General features: G+C 47.7%; 30 non-coding genes across 30 annotated transcripts; all 30 read right to left on the bottom strand.

The window, feature by feature from the left end:
- Positions 1 to 113: 113 nt before the first annotated feature.
- TRNAD-GUC (transfer RNA aspartic acid (anticodon GUC)) lies at positions 114 to 185 on the bottom strand. The gene has a single exon. It is a non-coding gene; the product is annotated as a tRNA-Asp (tRNA).
- Positions 186 to 921: 736 nt separating this feature from the next.
- On the bottom strand, positions 922 to 995 carry TRNAI-AAU (transfer RNA isoleucine (anticodon AAU)). The gene has a single exon. It is a non-coding gene; the product is annotated as a tRNA-Ile (tRNA).
- A 215-nt stretch (positions 996 to 1,210) lies between these two features.
- Positions 1,211 to 1,282, bottom strand: TRNAD-GUC (transfer RNA aspartic acid (anticodon GUC)). The gene has a single exon. It is a non-coding gene; the product is annotated as a tRNA-Asp (tRNA).
- A 736-nt stretch (positions 1,283 to 2,018) lies between these two features.
- Positions 2,019 to 2,092, bottom strand: TRNAI-AAU (transfer RNA isoleucine (anticodon AAU)). Its single transcript has one exon. It is a non-coding gene; the product is annotated as a tRNA-Ile (tRNA).
- A 215-nt stretch (positions 2,093 to 2,307) lies between these two features.
- Positions 2,308 to 2,379, bottom strand: TRNAD-GUC (transfer RNA aspartic acid (anticodon GUC)). The gene has a single exon. It is a non-coding gene; the product is annotated as a tRNA-Asp (tRNA).
- A 736-nt stretch (positions 2,380 to 3,115) lies between these two features.
- TRNAI-AAU (transfer RNA isoleucine (anticodon AAU)) lies at positions 3,116 to 3,189 on the bottom strand. Its single transcript has one exon. It is a non-coding gene; the product is annotated as a tRNA-Ile (tRNA).
- Positions 3,190 to 3,404: 215 nt separating this feature from the next.
- TRNAD-GUC (transfer RNA aspartic acid (anticodon GUC)) lies at positions 3,405 to 3,476 on the bottom strand. The gene has a single exon. It is a non-coding gene; the product is annotated as a tRNA-Asp (tRNA).
- A 736-nt stretch (positions 3,477 to 4,212) lies between these two features.
- TRNAI-AAU (transfer RNA isoleucine (anticodon AAU)) lies at positions 4,213 to 4,286 on the bottom strand. The gene has a single exon. It is a non-coding gene; the product is annotated as a tRNA-Ile (tRNA).
- A 215-nt stretch (positions 4,287 to 4,501) lies between these two features.
- Positions 4,502 to 4,573, bottom strand: TRNAD-GUC (transfer RNA aspartic acid (anticodon GUC)). The gene has a single exon. It is a non-coding gene; the product is annotated as a tRNA-Asp (tRNA).
- A 1,025-nt stretch (positions 4,574 to 5,598) lies between these two features.
- On the bottom strand, positions 5,599 to 5,670 carry TRNAD-GUC (transfer RNA aspartic acid (anticodon GUC)). The gene has a single exon. It is a non-coding gene; the product is annotated as a tRNA-Asp (tRNA).
- A 736-nt stretch (positions 5,671 to 6,406) lies between these two features.
- Positions 6,407 to 6,480, bottom strand: TRNAI-AAU (transfer RNA isoleucine (anticodon AAU)). Its single transcript has one exon. It is a non-coding gene; the product is annotated as a tRNA-Ile (tRNA).
- A 215-nt stretch (positions 6,481 to 6,695) lies between these two features.
- Positions 6,696 to 6,767, bottom strand: TRNAD-GUC (transfer RNA aspartic acid (anticodon GUC)). Its single transcript has one exon. It is a non-coding gene; the product is annotated as a tRNA-Asp (tRNA).
- A 736-nt stretch (positions 6,768 to 7,503) lies between these two features.
- TRNAI-AAU (transfer RNA isoleucine (anticodon AAU)) lies at positions 7,504 to 7,577 on the bottom strand. Its single transcript has one exon. It is a non-coding gene; the product is annotated as a tRNA-Ile (tRNA).
- Positions 7,578 to 7,792: 215 nt separating this feature from the next.
- On the bottom strand, positions 7,793 to 7,864 carry TRNAD-GUC (transfer RNA aspartic acid (anticodon GUC)). The gene has a single exon. It is a non-coding gene; the product is annotated as a tRNA-Asp (tRNA).
- A 736-nt stretch (positions 7,865 to 8,600) lies between these two features.
- TRNAI-AAU (transfer RNA isoleucine (anticodon AAU)) lies at positions 8,601 to 8,674 on the bottom strand. Its single transcript has one exon. It is a non-coding gene; the product is annotated as a tRNA-Ile (tRNA).
- Positions 8,675 to 8,889: 215 nt separating this feature from the next.
- TRNAD-GUC (transfer RNA aspartic acid (anticodon GUC)) lies at positions 8,890 to 8,961 on the bottom strand. The gene has a single exon. It is a non-coding gene; the product is annotated as a tRNA-Asp (tRNA).
- Positions 8,962 to 9,697: 736 nt separating this feature from the next.
- TRNAI-AAU (transfer RNA isoleucine (anticodon AAU)) lies at positions 9,698 to 9,771 on the bottom strand. The gene has a single exon. It is a non-coding gene; the product is annotated as a tRNA-Ile (tRNA).
- Positions 9,772 to 9,986: 215 nt separating this feature from the next.
- TRNAD-GUC (transfer RNA aspartic acid (anticodon GUC)) lies at positions 9,987 to 10,058 on the bottom strand. Its single transcript has one exon. It is a non-coding gene; the product is annotated as a tRNA-Asp (tRNA).
- Positions 10,059 to 10,794: 736 nt separating this feature from the next.
- TRNAI-AAU (transfer RNA isoleucine (anticodon AAU)) lies at positions 10,795 to 10,868 on the bottom strand. Its single transcript has one exon. It is a non-coding gene; the product is annotated as a tRNA-Ile (tRNA).
- Positions 10,869 to 11,083: 215 nt separating this feature from the next.
- On the bottom strand, positions 11,084 to 11,155 carry TRNAD-GUC (transfer RNA aspartic acid (anticodon GUC)). Its single transcript has one exon. It is a non-coding gene; the product is annotated as a tRNA-Asp (tRNA).
- Positions 11,156 to 11,891: 736 nt separating this feature from the next.
- TRNAI-AAU (transfer RNA isoleucine (anticodon AAU)) lies at positions 11,892 to 11,965 on the bottom strand. The gene has a single exon. It is a non-coding gene; the product is annotated as a tRNA-Ile (tRNA).
- A 215-nt stretch (positions 11,966 to 12,180) lies between these two features.
- On the bottom strand, positions 12,181 to 12,252 carry TRNAD-GUC (transfer RNA aspartic acid (anticodon GUC)). Its single transcript has one exon. It is a non-coding gene; the product is annotated as a tRNA-Asp (tRNA).
- Positions 12,253 to 12,988: 736 nt separating this feature from the next.
- On the bottom strand, positions 12,989 to 13,062 carry TRNAI-AAU (transfer RNA isoleucine (anticodon AAU)). The gene has a single exon. It is a non-coding gene; the product is annotated as a tRNA-Ile (tRNA).
- Positions 13,063 to 13,277: 215 nt separating this feature from the next.
- On the bottom strand, positions 13,278 to 13,349 carry TRNAD-GUC (transfer RNA aspartic acid (anticodon GUC)). The gene has a single exon. It is a non-coding gene; the product is annotated as a tRNA-Asp (tRNA).
- A 736-nt stretch (positions 13,350 to 14,085) lies between these two features.
- TRNAI-AAU (transfer RNA isoleucine (anticodon AAU)) lies at positions 14,086 to 14,159 on the bottom strand. Its single transcript has one exon. It is a non-coding gene; the product is annotated as a tRNA-Ile (tRNA).
- A 215-nt stretch (positions 14,160 to 14,374) lies between these two features.
- Positions 14,375 to 14,446, bottom strand: TRNAD-GUC (transfer RNA aspartic acid (anticodon GUC)). Its single transcript has one exon. It is a non-coding gene; the product is annotated as a tRNA-Asp (tRNA).
- Positions 14,447 to 15,182: 736 nt separating this feature from the next.
- Positions 15,183 to 15,256, bottom strand: TRNAI-AAU (transfer RNA isoleucine (anticodon AAU)). Its single transcript has one exon. It is a non-coding gene; the product is annotated as a tRNA-Ile (tRNA).
- Positions 15,257 to 15,471: 215 nt separating this feature from the next.
- On the bottom strand, positions 15,472 to 15,543 carry TRNAD-GUC (transfer RNA aspartic acid (anticodon GUC)). Its single transcript has one exon. It is a non-coding gene; the product is annotated as a tRNA-Asp (tRNA).
- A 736-nt stretch (positions 15,544 to 16,279) lies between these two features.
- TRNAI-AAU (transfer RNA isoleucine (anticodon AAU)) lies at positions 16,280 to 16,353 on the bottom strand. The gene has a single exon. It is a non-coding gene; the product is annotated as a tRNA-Ile (tRNA).
- Positions 16,354 to 16,568: 215 nt separating this feature from the next.
- Positions 16,569 to 16,640, bottom strand: TRNAD-GUC (transfer RNA aspartic acid (anticodon GUC)). Its single transcript has one exon. It is a non-coding gene; the product is annotated as a tRNA-Asp (tRNA).
- Positions 16,641 to 16,989: the final 349 nt, after the last annotated feature.

Genomic DNA, 16,989 nt, shown 5'->3' with positions numbered 1-16,989 from the left:
TTCTGGTGGCAGTAAAGTGACAATCAAACAATAAAATATCAAAAGCCCCTGAATATGAATTTATTGCCAGCAGGATCAGCTTCTCGGAGCAAATTCAAGAATATAAGAGAGGCCTCCCCGTCGGGGAATCGAACCCCGGTCTCCCGCGTGACAGGCGGGGATACTTACCACTATACTAACGAGGATTGGCTGTGCCGTCACCTCTGGCATCGCACTCCGAGAAAGTGCACACGCGGTATGTGAATGATCAGATGAACCCCTGTTGGCCAGGCTCCTTTTTCGTTTTGGCACTTTCAGACAAGGGAGGCGAGACTGTGAAGAAAACTGCAATTTTTGGGAGAGAGAGCAGCCGCCCTAATGATGGCAAAGCTGTCTATAGTGTCTGGGAGCTTTTGTCAAACTTTTGCTCGGCAGACCAATAATGGCCTCATTCAGACAGCTGTATTTTCAGGACGGCATACTGACCCTAGCATGACCTAATATCAAGTCTAGTAAGTTAAAGATTGCCACAGCTACATTGATACATCACCAGAACCGCCGTCAGTGCCTGGCTGCGGAAACAGCACTTCCATCAGCATATGACTACATCAGCATATGAGTTCAACACAAGACCCATCATCAGTACATGAATACAGCACCAGAGACACCATCAGCACATAAACACAGCACCAAGCTTAACACAGAGATCCATTGCAATGGCGCAATGGTCAACAGCAAAATACGCTGCAACTATACTATCTGCTTGCTACAGGCTTCAAATAACACCACCACACCATAGGGACAACTACTTCTGCAAATCAGTTAGGCATGCAATTCTACACAGAAAGCACTATGAACAAAACGCGGAGTAAAAAGAAACAAGCTTCAGCATCGACCTACCTGGGATGAAACGAGTGCACGGGACCTCTAAAAAGCTGTGCTTGGCCCGTACGGGGATCGAACCCGCGACCTTGGCGTTATTAGCACCACGCTCTAACCAACTGAGCTAACCGGCCATGGGTGGGGCATTTATCCCCTACGCAAAGAACTGGAAATAGGTATGAGCGCAAATAATTCCCTTTTGGGGGGGGGATGGATTTATCACACAATGTAGAGACTTCTGGTGGCAGTAAAGTGACAATCAAACAATAAAATATCAAAAGCCCCTGAATATGAATTTATTGCCAGCAGGATCAGCTTCTCGGAGCAAATTCAAGAATATAAGAGAGGCCTCCCCGTCGGGGAATCGAACCCCGGTCTCCCGCGTGACAGGCGGGGATACTTACCACTATACTAACGAGGATTGGCTGTGCCGTCACCTCTGGCATCGCACTCCGAGAAAGTGCACACGCGGTATGTGAATGATCAGATGAACCCCTGTTGGCCAGGCTCCTTTTTCGTTTTGGCACTTTCAGACAAGGGAGGCGAGACTGTGAAGAAAACTGCAATTTTTGGGAGAGAGAGCAGCCGCCCTAATGATGGCAAAGCTGTCTATAGTGTCTGGGAGCTTTTGTCAAACTTTTGCTCGGCAGACCAATAATGGCCTCATTCAGACAGCTGTATTTTCAGGACGGCATACTGACCCTAGCATGACCTAATATCAAGTCTAGTAAGTTAAAGATTGCCACAGCTACATTGATACATCACCAGAACCGCCGTCAGTGCCTGGCTGCGGAAACAGCACTTCCATCAGCATATGACTACATCAGCATATGAGTTCAACACAAGACCCATCATCAGTACATGAATACAGCACCAGAGACACCATCAGCACATAAACACAGCACCAAGCTTAACACAGAGATCCATTGCAATGGCGCAATGGTCAACAGCAAAATACGCTGCAACTATACTATCTGCTTGCTACAGGCTTCAAATAACACCACCACACCATAGGGACAACTACTTCTGCAAATCAGTTAGGCATGCAATTCTACACAGAAAGCACTATGAACAAAACGCGGAGTAAAAAGAAACAAGCTTCAGCATCGACCTACCTGGGATGAAACGAGTGCACGGGACCTCTAAAAAGCTGTGCTTGGCCCGTACGGGGATCGAACCCGCGACCTTGGCGTTATTAGCACCACGCTCTAACCAACTGAGCTAACCGGCCATGGGTGGGGCATTTATCCCCTACGCAAAGAACTGGAAATAGGTATGAGCGCAAATAATTCCGTTTTGGGGGGGGGATGGATTTATCACACAATGTAGAGACTTCTGGTGGCAGTAAAGTGACAATCAAACAATAAAATATCAAAAGCCCCTGAATATGAATTTATTGCCAGCAGGATCAGCTTCTCGGAGCAAATTCAAGAATATAAGAGAGGCCTCCCCGTCGGGGAATCGAACCCCGGTCTCCCGCGTGACAGGCGGGGATACTTACCACTATACTAACGAGGATTGGCTGTGCCGTCACCTCTGGCATCGCACTCCGAGAAAGTGCACACGCGGTATGTGAATGATCAGATGAACCCCTGTTGGCCAGGCTCCTTTTTCGTTTTGGCACTTTCAGACAAGGGAGGCGAGACTGTGAAGAAAACTGCAATTTTTGGGAGAGAGAGCAGCCGCCCTAATGATGGCAAAGCTGTCTATAGTGTCTGGGAGCTTTTGTCAAACTTTTGCTCGGCAGACCAATAATGGCCTCATTCAGACAGCTGTATTTTCAGGACGGCATACTGACCCTAGCATGACCTAATATCAAGTCTAGTAAGTTAAAGATTGCCACAGCTACATTGATACATCACCAGAACCGCCGTCAGTGCCTGGCTGCGGAAACAGCACTTCCATCAGCATATGACTACATCAGCATATGAGTTCAACACAAGACCCATCATCAGTACATGAATACAGCACCAGAGACACCATCAGCACATAAACACAGCACCAAGCTTAACACAGAGATCCATTGCAATGGCGCAATGGTCAACAGCAAAATACGCTGCAACTATACTATCTGCTTGCTACAGGCTTCAAATAACACCACCACACCATAGGGACAACTACTTCTGCAAATCAGTTAGGCATGCAATTCTACACAGAAAGCACTATGAACAAAACGCGGAGTAAAAAGAAACAAGCTTCAGCATCGACCTACCTGGGATGAAACGAGTGCACGGGACCTCTAAAAAGCTGTGCTTGGCCCGTACGGGGATCGAACCCGCGACCTTGGCGTTATTAGCACCACGCTCTAACCAACTGAGCTAACCGGCCATGGGTGGGGCGTTTATCCCCTACGCAAAGAACTGGAAATAGGTATGAGCGCAAATAATTCCCTTTTGGGGGGGGGATGGATTTATCACACAATGTAGAGACTTCTGGTGGCAGTAAAGTGACAATCAAACAATAAAATATCAAAAGCCCCTGAATATGAATTTATTGCCAGCAGGATCAGCTTCTCGGAGCAAATTCAAGAATATAAGAGAGGCCTCCCCGTCGGGGAATCGAACCCCGGTCTCCCGCGTGACAGGCGGGAATACTTACCACTATACTAACGAGGATTGGCTGTGCCGTCACCTCTGGCATCGCACTCCGAGAAAGTGCACACGCGGTATGTGAATGATCAGATGAACCCCTGTTGGCCAGGCTCCTTTTTCGTTTTGGCACTTTCAGACAAGGGAGGCGAGACTGTGAAGAAAACTGCAATTTTTGGGAGAGAGAGCAGCCGCCCTAATGATGGCAAAGCTGTCTATAGTGTCTGGGAGCTTTTGTCAAACTTTTGCTCGGCAGACCAATAATGGCCTCATTCAGACAGCTGTATTTTCAGGACGGCATACTGACCCTAGCATGACCTAATATCAAGTCTAGTAAGTTAAAGATTGCCACAGCTACATTGATACATCACCAGAACCGCCGTCAGTGCCTGGCTGCGGAAACAGCACTTCCATCAGCATATGACTACATCAGCATATGAGTTCAACACAAGACCCATCATCAGTACATGAATACAGCACCAGAGACACCATCAGCACATAAACACAGCACCAAGCTTAACACAGAGATCCATTGCAATGGCGCAATGGTCAACAGCAAAATACGCTGCAACTATACTATCTGCTTGCTACAGGCTTCAAATAACACCACCACACCATAGGGACAACTACTTCTGCAAATCAGTTAGGCATGCAATTCTACACAGAAAGCACTATGAACAAAACGCGGAGTAAAAAGAAACAAGCTTCAGCATCGACCTACCTGGGATGAAACGAGTGCACGGGACCTCTAAAAAGCTGTGCTTGGCCCGTACGGGGATCGAACCCGCGACCTTGGCGTTATTAGCACCACGCTCTAACCAACTGAGCTAACCGGCCATGGGTGGGGCGTTTATCCCCTACGCAAAGAACTGGAAATAGGTATGAGCGCAAATAATTCCGTTTTGGGGGGGGGATGGATTTATCACACAATGTAGAGACTTCTGGTGGCAGTAAAGTGACAATCAAACAATAAAATATCAAAAGCCCCTGAATATGAATTTATTGCCAGCAGGATCAGCTTCTCGGAGCAAATTCAAGAATATAAGAGAGGCCTCCCCGTCGGGGAATCGAACCCCGGTCTCCCGCGTGACAGGCGGGGATACTTACCACTATACTAACGAGGATTGGCTGTGCCGTCACCTCTGGCATCGCACTCCGAGAAAGTGCACACGCGGTATGTGAATGATCAGATGAACCCCTGTTGGCCAGGCTCCTTTTTCGTTTTGGCACTTTCAGACAAGGGAGGCGAGACTGTGAAGAAAACTGCAATTTTTGGGAGAGAGAGCAGCCGCCCTAATGATGGCAAAGCTGTCTATAGTGTCTGGGAGCTTTTGTCAAACTTTTGCTCGGCAGACCAATAATGGCCTCATTCAGACAGCTGTATTTTCAGGACGGCATACTGACCCTAGCATGACCTAATATCAAGTCTAGTAAGTTAAAGATTGCCACAGCTACATTGATACATCACCAGAACCGCCGTCAGTGCCTGGCTGCGGAAACAGCACTTCCATCAGCATATGACTACATCAGCATATGAGTTCAACACAAGACCCATCATCAGTACATGAATACAGCACCAGAGACACCATCAGCACATAAACACAGCACCAAGCTTAACACAGAGATCCATTGCAATGGCGCAATGGTCAACAGCAAAATACGCTGCAACTATACTATCTGCTTGCTACAGGCTTCAAATAACACCACCACACCATAGGGACAACTACTTCTGCAAATCAGTTAGGCATGCAATTCTACACAGAAAGCACTATGAACAAAACGCGGAGTAAAAAGAAACAAGCTTCAGCATCGACCTACCTGGGATGAAACGAGTGCACGGGACCTCTAAAAAGCTGTGCTTGGCCCGTACAGGGATCGAACCCGCGACCTTGGCGTTATTAGCACCACGCTCTAACCAACTGAGCTAACCGGCCATGGGTGGGGCGTTTATCCCCTACGCAAAGAACTGGAAATAGGTATGAGCGCAAATAATTCCCTTTTGGGGGGGGGATGGATTTATCACACAATGTAGAGACTTCTGGTGGCAGTAAAGTGACAATCAAACAATAAAATATCAAAAGCCCCTGAATATGAATTTATTGCCAGCAGGATCAGCTTCTCGGAGCAAATTCAAGAATATAAGAGAGGCCTCCCCGTCGGGGAATCGAACCCCGGTCTCCCGCGTGACAGGCGGGGATACTTACCACTATACTAACGAGGATTGGCTGTGCCGTCACCTCTGGCATCGCACTCCGAGAAAGTGCACACGCGGTATGTGAATGATCAGATGAACCCCTGTTGGCCAGGCTCCTTTTTCGTTTTGGCACTTTCAGACAAGGGAGGCGAGACTGTGAAGAAAACTGCAATTTTTGGGAGAGAGAGCAGCCGCCCTAATGATGGCAAAGCTGTCTATAGTGTCTGGGAGCTTTTGTCAAACTTTTGCTCGGCAGACCAATAATGGCCTCATTCAGACAGCTGTATTTTCAGGACGGCATACTGACCCTAGCATGACCTAATATCAAGTCTAGTAAGTTAAAGATTGCCACAGCTACATTGATACATCACCAGAACCGCCGTCAGTGCCTGGCTGCGGAAACAGCACTTCCATCAGCATATGACTACATCAGCATATGAGTTCAACACAAGACCCATCATCAGTACATGAATACAGCACCAGAGACACCATCAGCACATAAACACAGCACCAAGCTTAACACAGAGATCCATTGCAATGGCGCAATGGTCAACAGCAAAATACGCTGCAACTATACTATCTGCTTGCTACAGGCTTCAAATAACACCACCACACCATAGGGACAACTACTTCTGCAAATCAGTTAGGCATGCAATTCTACACAGAAAGCACTATGAACAAAACGCGGAGTAAAAAGAAACAAGCTTCAGCATCGACCTACCTGGGATGAAACGAGTGCACGGGACCTCTAAAAAGCTGTGCTTGGCCCGTACGGGGATCGAACCCGCGACCTTGGCGTTATTAGCACCACGCTCTAACCAACTGAGCTAACCGGCCATGGGTGGGGCGTTTATCCCCTACGCAAAGAACTGGAAATAGGTATGAGCGCAAATAATTCCCTTTTGGGGGGGGGATGGATTTATCACACAATGTAGAGACTTCTGGTGGCAGTAAAGTGACAATCAAACAATAAAATATCAAAAGCCCCTGAATATGAATTTATTGCCAGCAGGATCAGCTTCTCGGAGCAAATTCAAGAATATAAGAGAGGCCTCCCCGTCGGGGAATCGAACCCCGGTCTCCCGCGTGACAGGCGGGGATACTTACCACTATACTAACGAGGATTGGCTGTGCCGTCACCTCTGGCATCGCACTCCGAGAAAGTGCACACGCGGTATGTGAATGATCAGATGAACCCCTGTTGGCCAGGCTCCTTTTTCGTTTTGGCACTTTCAGACAAGGGAGGCGAGACTGTGAAGAAAACTGCAATTTTTGGGAGAGAGAGCAGCCGCCCTAATGATGGCAAAGCTGTCTATAGTGTCTGGGAGCTTTTGTCAAACTTTTGCTCGGCAGACCAATAATGGCCTCATTCAGACAGCTGTATTTTCAGGACGGCATACTGACCCTAGCATGACCTAATATCAAGTCTAGTAAGTTAAAGATTGCCACAGCTACATTGATACATCACCAGAACCGCCGTCAGTGCCTGGCTGCGGAAACAGCACTTCCATCAGCATATGACTACATCAGCATATGAGTTCAACACAAGACCCATCATCAGTACATGAATACAGCACCAGAGACACCATCAGCACATAAACACAGCACCAAGCTTAACACAGAGATCCATTGCAATGGCGCAATGGTCAACAGCAAAATACGCTGCAACTATACTATCTGCTTGCTACAGGCTTCAAATAACACCACCACACCATAGGGACAACTACTTCTGCAAATCAGTTAGGCATGCAATTCTACACAGAAAGCACTATGAACAAAACGCGGAGTAAAAAGAAACAAGCTTCAGCATCGACCTACCTGGGATGAAACGAGTGCACGGGACCTCTAAAAAGCTGTGCTTGGCCCGTACGGGGATCGAACCCGCGACCTTGGCGTTATTAGCACCACGCTCTAACCAACTGAGCTAACCGGCCATGGGTGGGGCGTTTATCCCCTACGCAAAGAACTGGAAATAGGTATGAGCGCAAATAATTCCCTTTTGGGGGGGGGATGGATTTATCACACAATGTAGAGACTTCTGGTGGCAGTAAAGTGACAATCAAACAATAAAATATCAAAAGCCCCTGAATATGAATTTATTGCCAGCAGGATCAGCTTCTCGGAGCAAATTCAAGAATATAAGAGAGGCCTCCCCGTCGGGGAATCGAACCCCGGTCTCCCGCGTGACAGGCGGGGATACTTACCACTATACTAACGAGGATTGGCTGTGCCGTCACCTCTGGCATCGCACTCCGAGAAAGTGCACACGCGGTATGTGAATGATCAGATGAACCCCTGTTGGCCAGGCTCCTTTTTCGTTTTGGCACTTTCAGACAAGGGAGGCGAGACTGTGAAGAAAACTGCAATTTTTGGGAGAGAGAGCAGCCGCCCTAATGATGGCAAAGCTGTCTATAGTGTCTGGGAGCTTTTGTCAAACTTTTGCTCGGCAGACCAATAATGGCCTCATTCAGACAGCTGTATTTTCAGGACAGCATACTGACCCTAGCATGACCTAATATCAAGTCTAGTAAGTTAAAGATTGCCACAGCTACATTGATACATCACCAGAACCGCCGTCAGTGCCTGGCTGCGGAAACAGCACTTCCATCAGCATATGACTACATCAGCATATGAGTTCAACACAAGACCCATCATCAGTACATGAATACAGCACCAGAGACACCATCAGCACATAAACACAGCACCAAGCTTAACACAGAGATCCATTGCAATGGCGCAATGGTCAACAGCAAAATACGCTGCAACTATACTATCTGCTTGCTACAGGCTTCAAATAACACCACCACACCATAGGGACAACTACTTCTGCAAATCAGTTAGGCATGCAATTCTACACAGAAAGCACTATGAACAAAACGCGGAGTAAAAAGAAACAAGCTTCAGCATCGACCTACCTGGGATGAAACGAGTGCACGGGACCTCTAAAAAGCTGTGCTTGGCCCGTACGGGGATCGAACCCGCGACCTTGGCGTTATTAGCACCACGCTCTAACCAACTGAGCTAACCGGCCATGGGTGGGGCGTTTATCCCCTACGCAAAGAACTGGAAATAGGTATGAGCGCAAATAATTCCCTTTTGGGGGGGGGATGGATTTATCACACAATGTAGAGACTTCTGGTGGCAGTAAAGTGACAATCAAACAATAAAATATCAAAAGCCCCTGAATATGAATTTATTGCCAGCAGGATCAGCTTCTCGGAGCAAATTCAAGAATATAAGAGAGGCCTCCCCGTCGGGGAATCGAACCCCGGTCTCCCGCGTGACAGGCGGGGATACTTACCACTATACTAACGAGGATTGGCTGTGCCGTCACCTCTGGCATCGCACTCCGAGAAAGTGCACACGCGGTATGTGAATGATCAGATGAACCCCTGTTGGCCAGGCTCCTTTTTCGTTTTGGCACTTTCAGACAAGGGAGGCGAGACTGTGAAGAAAACTGCAATTTTTGGGAGAGAGAGCAGCCGCCCTAATGATGGCAAAGCTGTCTATAGTGTCTGGGAGCTTTTGTCAAACTTTTGCTCGGCAGACCAATAATGGCCTCATTCAGACAGCTGTATTTTCAGGACGGCATACTGACCCTAGCATGACCTAATATCAAGTCTAGTAAGTTAAAGATTGCCACAGCTACATTGATACATCACCAGAACCGCCGTCAGTGCCTGGCTGCGGAAACAGCACTTCCATCAGCATATGACTACATCAGCATATGAGTTCAACACAAGACCCATCATCAGTACATGAATACAGCACCAGAGACACCATCAGCACATAAACACAGCACCAAGCTTAACACAGAGATCCATTGCAATGGCGCAATGGTCAACAGCAAAATACGCTGCAACTATACTATCTGCTTGCTACAGGCTTCAAATAACACCACCACACCATAGGGACAACTACTTCTGCAAATCAGTTAGGCATGCAATTCTACACAGAAAGCACTATGAACAAAACGCGGAGTAAAAAGAAACAAGCTTCAGCATCGACCTACCTGGGATGAAACGAGTGCACGGGACCTCTAAAAAGCTGTGCTTGGCCCGTACGGGGATCGAACCCGCGACCTTGGCGTTATTAGCACCACGCTCTAACCAACTGAGCTAACCGGCCATGGGTGGGGCGTTTATCCCCTACGCAAAGAACTGGAAATAGGTATGAGCGCAAATAATTCCGTTTTGGGGGGGGGATGGATTTATCACACAATGTAGAGACTTCTGGTGGCAGTAAAGTGACAATCAAACAATAAAATATCAAAAGCCCCTGAATATGAATTTATTGCCAGCAGGATCAGCTTCTCGGAGCAAATTCAAGAATATAAGAGAGGCCTCCCCGTCGGGGAATCGAACCCCGGTCTCCCGCGTGACAGGCGGGGATACTTACCACTATACTAACGAGGATTGGCTGTGCCGTCACCTCTGGCATCGCACTCCGAGAAAGTGCACACGCGGTATGTGAATGATCAGATGAACCCCTGTTGGCCAGGCTCCTTTTTCGTTTTGGCACTTTCAGACAAGGGAGGCGAGACTGTGAAGAAAACTGCAATTTTTGGGAGAGAGAGCAGCCGCCCTAATGATGGCAAAGCTGTCTATAGTGTCTGGGAGCTTTTGTCAAACTTTTGCTCGGCAGACCAATAATGGCCTCATTCAGACAGCTGTATTTTCAGGACGGCATACTGACCCTAGCATGACCTAATATCAAGTCTAGTAAGTTAAAGATTGCCACAGCTACATTGATACATCACCAGAACCGCCGTCAGTGCCTGGCTGCGGAAACAGCACTTCCATCAGCATATGACTACATCAGCATATGAGTTCAACACAAGACCCATCATCAGTACATGAATACAGCACCAGAGACACCATCAGCACATAAACACAGCACCAAGCTTAACACAGAGATCCATTGCAATGGCGCAATGGTCAACAGCAAAATACGCTGCAACTATACTATCTGCTTGCTACAGGCTTCAAATAACACCACCACACCATAGGGACAACTACTTCTGCAAATCAGTTAGGCATGCAATTCTACACAGAAAGCACTATGAACAAAACGCGGAGTAAAAAGAAACAAGCTTCAGCATCGACCTACCTGGGATGAAACGAGTGCACGGGACCTCTAAAAAGCTGTGCTTGGCCCGTACGGGGATCGAACCCGCGACCTTGGCGTTATTAGCACCACGCTCTAACCAACTGAGCTAACCGGCCATGGGTGGGGCGTTTATCCCCTACGCAAAGAACTGGAAATAGGTATGAGCGCAAATAATTCCCTTTTGGGGGGGGGATGGATTTATCACACAATGTAGAGACTTCTGGTGGCAGTAAAGTGACAATCAAACAATAAAATATCAAAAGCCCCTGAATATGAATTTATTGCCAGCAGGATCAGCTTCTCGGAGCAAATTCAAGAATATAAGAGAGGCCTCCCCGTCGGGGAATCGAACCCCGGTCTCCCGCGTGACAGGCGGGGATACTTACCACTATACTAACGAGGATTGGCTGTGCCGTCACCTCTGGCATCGCACTCCGAGAAAGTGCACACGCGGTATGTGAATGATCAGATGAACCCCTGTTGGCCAGGCTCCTTTTTCGTTTTGGCACTTTCAGACAAGGGAGGCGAGACTGTGAAGAAAACTGCAATTTTTGGGAGAGAGAGCAGCCGCCCTAATGATGGCAAAGCTGTCTATAGTGTCTGGGAGCTTTTGTCAAACTTTTGCTCGGCAGACCAATAATGGCCTCATTCAGACAGCTGTATTTTCAGGACGGCATACTGACCCTAGCATGACCTAATATCAAGTCTAGTAAGTTAAAGATTGCCACAGCTACATTGATACATCACCAGAACCGCCGTCAGTGCCTGGCTGCGGAAACAGCACTTCCATCAGCATATGACTACATCAGCATATGAGTTCAACACAAGACCCATCATCAGTACATGAATACAGCACCAGAGACACCATCAGCACATAAACACAGCACCAAGCTTAACACAGAGATCCATTGCAATGGCGCAATGGTCAACAGCAAAATACGCTGCAACTATACTATCTGCTTGCTACAGGCTTCAAATAACACCACCACACCATAGGGACAACTACTTCTGCAAATCAGTTAGGCATGCAATTCTACACAGAAAGCACTATGAACAAAACGCGGAGTAAAAAGAAACAAGCTTCAGCATCGACCTACCTGGGATGAAACGAGTGCACGGGACCTCTAAAAAGCTGTGCTTGGCCCGTACGGGGATCGAACCCGCGACCTTGGCGTTATTAGCACCACGCTCTAACCAACTGAGCTAACCGGCCATGGGTGGGGCGTTTATCCCCTACGCAAAGAACTGGAAATAGGTATGAGCGCAAATAATTCCCTTTTGGGGGGGGGATGGATTTATCACACAATGTAGAGACTTCTGGTGGCAGTAAAGTGACAATCAAACAATAAAATATCAAAAGCCCCTGAATATGAATTTATTGCCAGCAGGATCAGCTTCTCGGAGCAAATTCAAGAATATAAGAGAGGCCTCCCCGTCGGGGAATCGAACCCCGGTCTCCCGCGTGACAGGCGGGGATACTTACCACTATACTAACGAGGATTGGCTGTGCCGTCACCTCTGGCATTGCACTCCGAGAAAGTGCACACGCGGTATGTGAATGATCAGATGAACCCCTGTTGGCCAGGCTCCTTTTTCGTTTTGGCACTTTCAGACAAGGGAGGCGAGACTGTGAAGAAAACTGCAATTTTTGGGAGAGAGAGCAGCCGCCCTAATGATGGCAAAGCTGTCTATAGTGTCTGGGAGCTTTTGTCAAACTTTTGCTCGGCAGACCAATAATGGCCTCATTCAGACAGCTGTATTTTCAGGACGGCATACTGACCCTAGCATGACCTAATATCAAGTCTAGTAAGTTAAAGATTGCCACAGCTACATTGATACATCACCAGAACCGCCGTCAGTGCCTGGCTGCGGAAACAGCACTTCCATCAGCATATGACTACATCAGCATATGAGTTCAACACAAGACCCATCATCAGTACATGAATACAGCACCAGAGACACCATCAGCACATAAACACAGCACCAAGCTTAACACAGAGATCCATTGCAATGGCGCAATGGTCAACAGCAAAATACGCTGCAACTATACTATCTGCTTGCTACAGGCTTCAAATAACACCACCACACCATAGGGACAACTACTTCTGCAAATCAGTTAGGCATGCAATTCTACACAGAAAGCACTATGAACAAAACGCGGAGTAAAAAGAAACAAGCTTCAGCATCGACCTACCTGGGATGAAACGAGTGCACGGGACCTCTAAAAAGCTGTGCTTGGCCCGTACGGGGATCGAACCCGCGACCTTGGCGTTATTAGCACCACGCTCTAACCAACTGAGCTAACCGGCCATGGGTGGGGCGTTTATCCCCTACGCAAAGAACTGGAAATAGGTATGAGCGCAAATAATTCCCTTTTGGGGGGGGGATGGATTTATCACACAATGTAGAGACTTCTGGTGGCAGTAAAGTGACAATCAAACAATAAAATATCAAAAGCCCCTGAATATGAATTTATTGCCAGCAGGATCAGCTTCTCGGAGCAAATTCAAGAATATAAGAGAGGCCTCCCCGTCGGGGAATCGAACCCCGGTCTCCCGCGTGACAGGCGGGGATACTTACCACTATACTAACGAGGATTGGCTGTGCCGTCACCTCTGGCATCGCACTCCGAGAAAGTGCACACGCGGTATGTGAATGATCAGATGAACCCCTGTTGGCCAGGCTCCTTTTTCGTTTTGGCACTTTCAGACAAGGGAGGCGAGACTGTGAAGAAAACTGCAATTTTTGGGAGAGAGAGCAGCCGCCCTAATGATGGCAAAGCTGTCTATAGTGTCTGGGAGCTTTTGTCAAACTTTTGCTCGGCAGACCAATAATGGCCTCATTCAGACAGCTGTATTTTCAGGACGGCATACTGACCCTAGCATGACCTAATATCAAGTCTAGTAAGTTAAAGATTGCCACAGCTACATTGATACATCACCAGAACCGCCGTCAGTGCCTGGCTGCGGAAACAGCACTTCCATCAGCATATGACTACATCAGCATATGAGTTCAACACAAGACCCATCATCAGTACATGAATACAGCACCAGAGACACCATCAGCACATAAACACAGCACCAAGCTTAACACAGAGATCCATTGCAATGGCGCAATGGTCAACAGCAAAATACGCTGCAACTATACTATCTGCTTGCTACAGGCTTCAAATAACACCACCACACCATAGGGACAACTACTTCTGCAAATCAGTTAGGCATGCAATTCTACACAGAAAGCACTATGAACAAAACGCGGAGTAAAAAGAAACAAGCTTCAGCATCGACCTACCTGGGATGAAACGAGTGCACGGGACCTCTAAAAAGCTGTGCTTGGCCCGTACGGGGATCGAACCCGCGACCTTGGCGTTATTAGCACCACGCTCTAACCAACTGAGCTAACCGGCCATGGGTGGGGCGTTTATCCCCTACGCAAAGAACTGGAAATAGGTATGAGCGCAAATAATTCCGTTTTGGGGGGGGGATGGATTTATCACACAATGTAGAGACTTCTGGTGGCAGTAAAGTGACAATCAAACAATAAAATATCAAAAGCCCCTGAATATGAATTTATTGCCAGCAGGATCAGCTTCTCGGAGCAAATTCAAGAATATAAGAGAGGCCTCCCCGTCGGGGAATCGAACCCCGGTCTCCCGCGTGACAGGCGGGGATACTTACCACTATACTAACGAGGATTGGCTGTGCCGTCACCTCTGGCATCGCACTCCGAGAAAGTGCACACGCGGTATGTGAATGATCAGATGAACCCCTGTTGGCCAGGCTCCTTTTTCGTTTTGGCACTTTCAGACAAGGGAGGCGAGACTGTGAAGAAAACTGCAATTTTTGGGAGAGAGAGCAGCCGCCCTAATGATGGCAAAGCTGTCTATAGTGTCTGGGAGCTTTTGTCAAACTTTTGCTCGGCAGACCAATAATGGCCTCATTCAGACAGCTGTATTTTCAGGACGGCATACTGACCCTAGCATGACCTAATATCAAGTCTAGTAAGTTAAAGATTGCCACAGCTACATTGATACATCACCAGAACCGCCGTCAGTGCCTGGCTGCGGAAACAGCACTTCCATCAGCATATGACTACATCAGCATATGAGTTCAACACAAGACCCATCATCAGTACATGAATACAGCACCAGAGACACCATCAGCACATAAACACAGCACCAAGCTTAACACAGAGATCCATTGCAATGGCGCAATGGTCAACAGCAAAATACGCTGCAACTATACTATCTGCTTGCTACAGGCTTCAAATAACACCACCACACCATAGGGACAACTACTTCTGCAAATCAGTTAGGCATGCAATTCTACACAGAAAGCACTATGAACAAAACGCGGAGTAAAAAGAAACAAGCTTCAGCATCGACCTACCTGGGATGAAACGAGTGCACGGGACCTCTAAAAAGCTGTGCTTGGCCCGTACGGGGATCGAACCCGCGACCTTGGCGTTATTAGCACCACGCTCTAACCAACTGAGCTAACCGGCCATGGGTGGGGCGTTTATCCCCTACGCAAAGAACTGGAAATAGGTATGAGCGCAAATAATTCCCTTTTGGGGGGGGGATGGATTTATCACACAATGTAGAGACTTCTGGTGGCAGTAAAGTGACAATCAAACAATAAAATATCAAAAGCCCCTGAATATGAATTTATTGCCAGCAGGATCAGCTTCTCGGAGCAAATTCAAGAATATAAGAGAGGCCTCCCCGTCGGGGAATCGAACCCCGGTCTCCCGCGTGACAGGCGGGGATACTTACCACTATACTAACGAGGATTGGCTGTGCCGTCACCTCTGGCATCGCACTCCGAGAAAGTGCACACGCGGTATGTGAATGATCAGATGAACCCCTGTTGGCCAGGCTCCTTTTTCGTTTTGGCACTTTCAGACAAGGGAGGCGAGACTGTGAAGAAAACTGCAATTTTTGGGAGAGAGAGCAGCCGCCCTAATGATGGCAAAGCTGTCTATAGTGTCTGGGAGCTTTTGTCAAACTTTTGCTCGGCAGACCAATAATGGCCTCATTCAGACAGCTGTATTTTCAGGACGGCATACTGACCCTAGCATGACCTAATATCAAGTCTAGTAAGTTAAAGATTGCCACAGCTACATTGATACATCACCAGAACCGCCGTCAGTGCCTGGCTGCGGAAACAGCACTTCCATCAGCATATGACTACATCAGCATATGAGTTCAACACAAGACCCATCATCAGTACATGAATACAGCACCAGAGACACCATCAGCACATAAACACAGCACCAAGCTTAACACAGAGATCCATTGCAATGGCGCAATGGTCAACAGCAAAATACGCTGCAACTATACTATCTGCTTGCTACAGGCTTCAAATAACACCACCACACCATAGGGACAACTACTTCTGCAAATCAGTTAGGCATGCAATTCTACACAGAAAGCACTATGAACAAAACGCGGAGTAAAAAGAAACAAGCTTCAGCATCGACCTACCTGGGATGAAACGAGTGCACGGGACCTCTAAAAAGCTGTGCTTGGCCCGTACGGGGATCGAACCCGCGACCTTGGCGTTATTAGCACCACGCTCTAACCAACTGAGCTAACCGGCCATGGGTGGGGCGTTTATCCCCTACGCAAAGAACTGGAAATAGGTATGAGCGCAAATAATTCCGTTTTGGGGGGGGGATGGATTTATCACACAATGTAGAGACTTCTGGTGGCAGTAAAGTGACAATCAAACAATAAAATATCAAAAGCCCCTGAATATGAATTTATTGCCAGCAGGATCAGCTTCTCGGAGCAAATTCAAGAATATAAGAGAGGCCTCCCCGTCGGGGAATCGAACCCCGGTCTCCCGCGTGACAGGCGGGGATACTTACCACTATACTAACGAGGATTGGCTGTGCCGTCACCTCTGGCATCGCACTCCGAGAAAGTGCACACGCGGTATGTGAATGATCAGATGAACCCCTGTTGGCCAGGCTCCTTTTTCGTTTTGGCACTTTCAGACAAGGGAGGCGAGACTGTGAAGAAAACTGCAATTTTTGGGAGAGAGAGCAGCCGCCCTAATGATGGCAAAGCTGTCTATAGTGTCTGGGAGCTTTTGTCAAACTTTTGCTCGGCAGACCAATAATGGCCTCATTCAGACAGCTGTATTTTCAGGACGGCATACTGACCCTAGCATGACCTAATATCAAGTCTAGTAAGTTAAAGATTGCCACAGCTACATTGATACATCACCAGAA

The sequence above is a fragment of the Ranitomeya imitator genome, chromosome 4 (assembly GCF_032444005.1).
Source record: "Ranitomeya imitator isolate aRanImi1 chromosome 4, aRanImi1.pri, whole genome shotgun sequence".
Lineage (NCBI taxonomy): Eukaryota > Metazoa > Chordata > Amphibia > Anura > Dendrobatidae > Ranitomeya > Ranitomeya imitator.
This window is presented reverse-complemented; position numbering and strand designations above follow the sequence as displayed.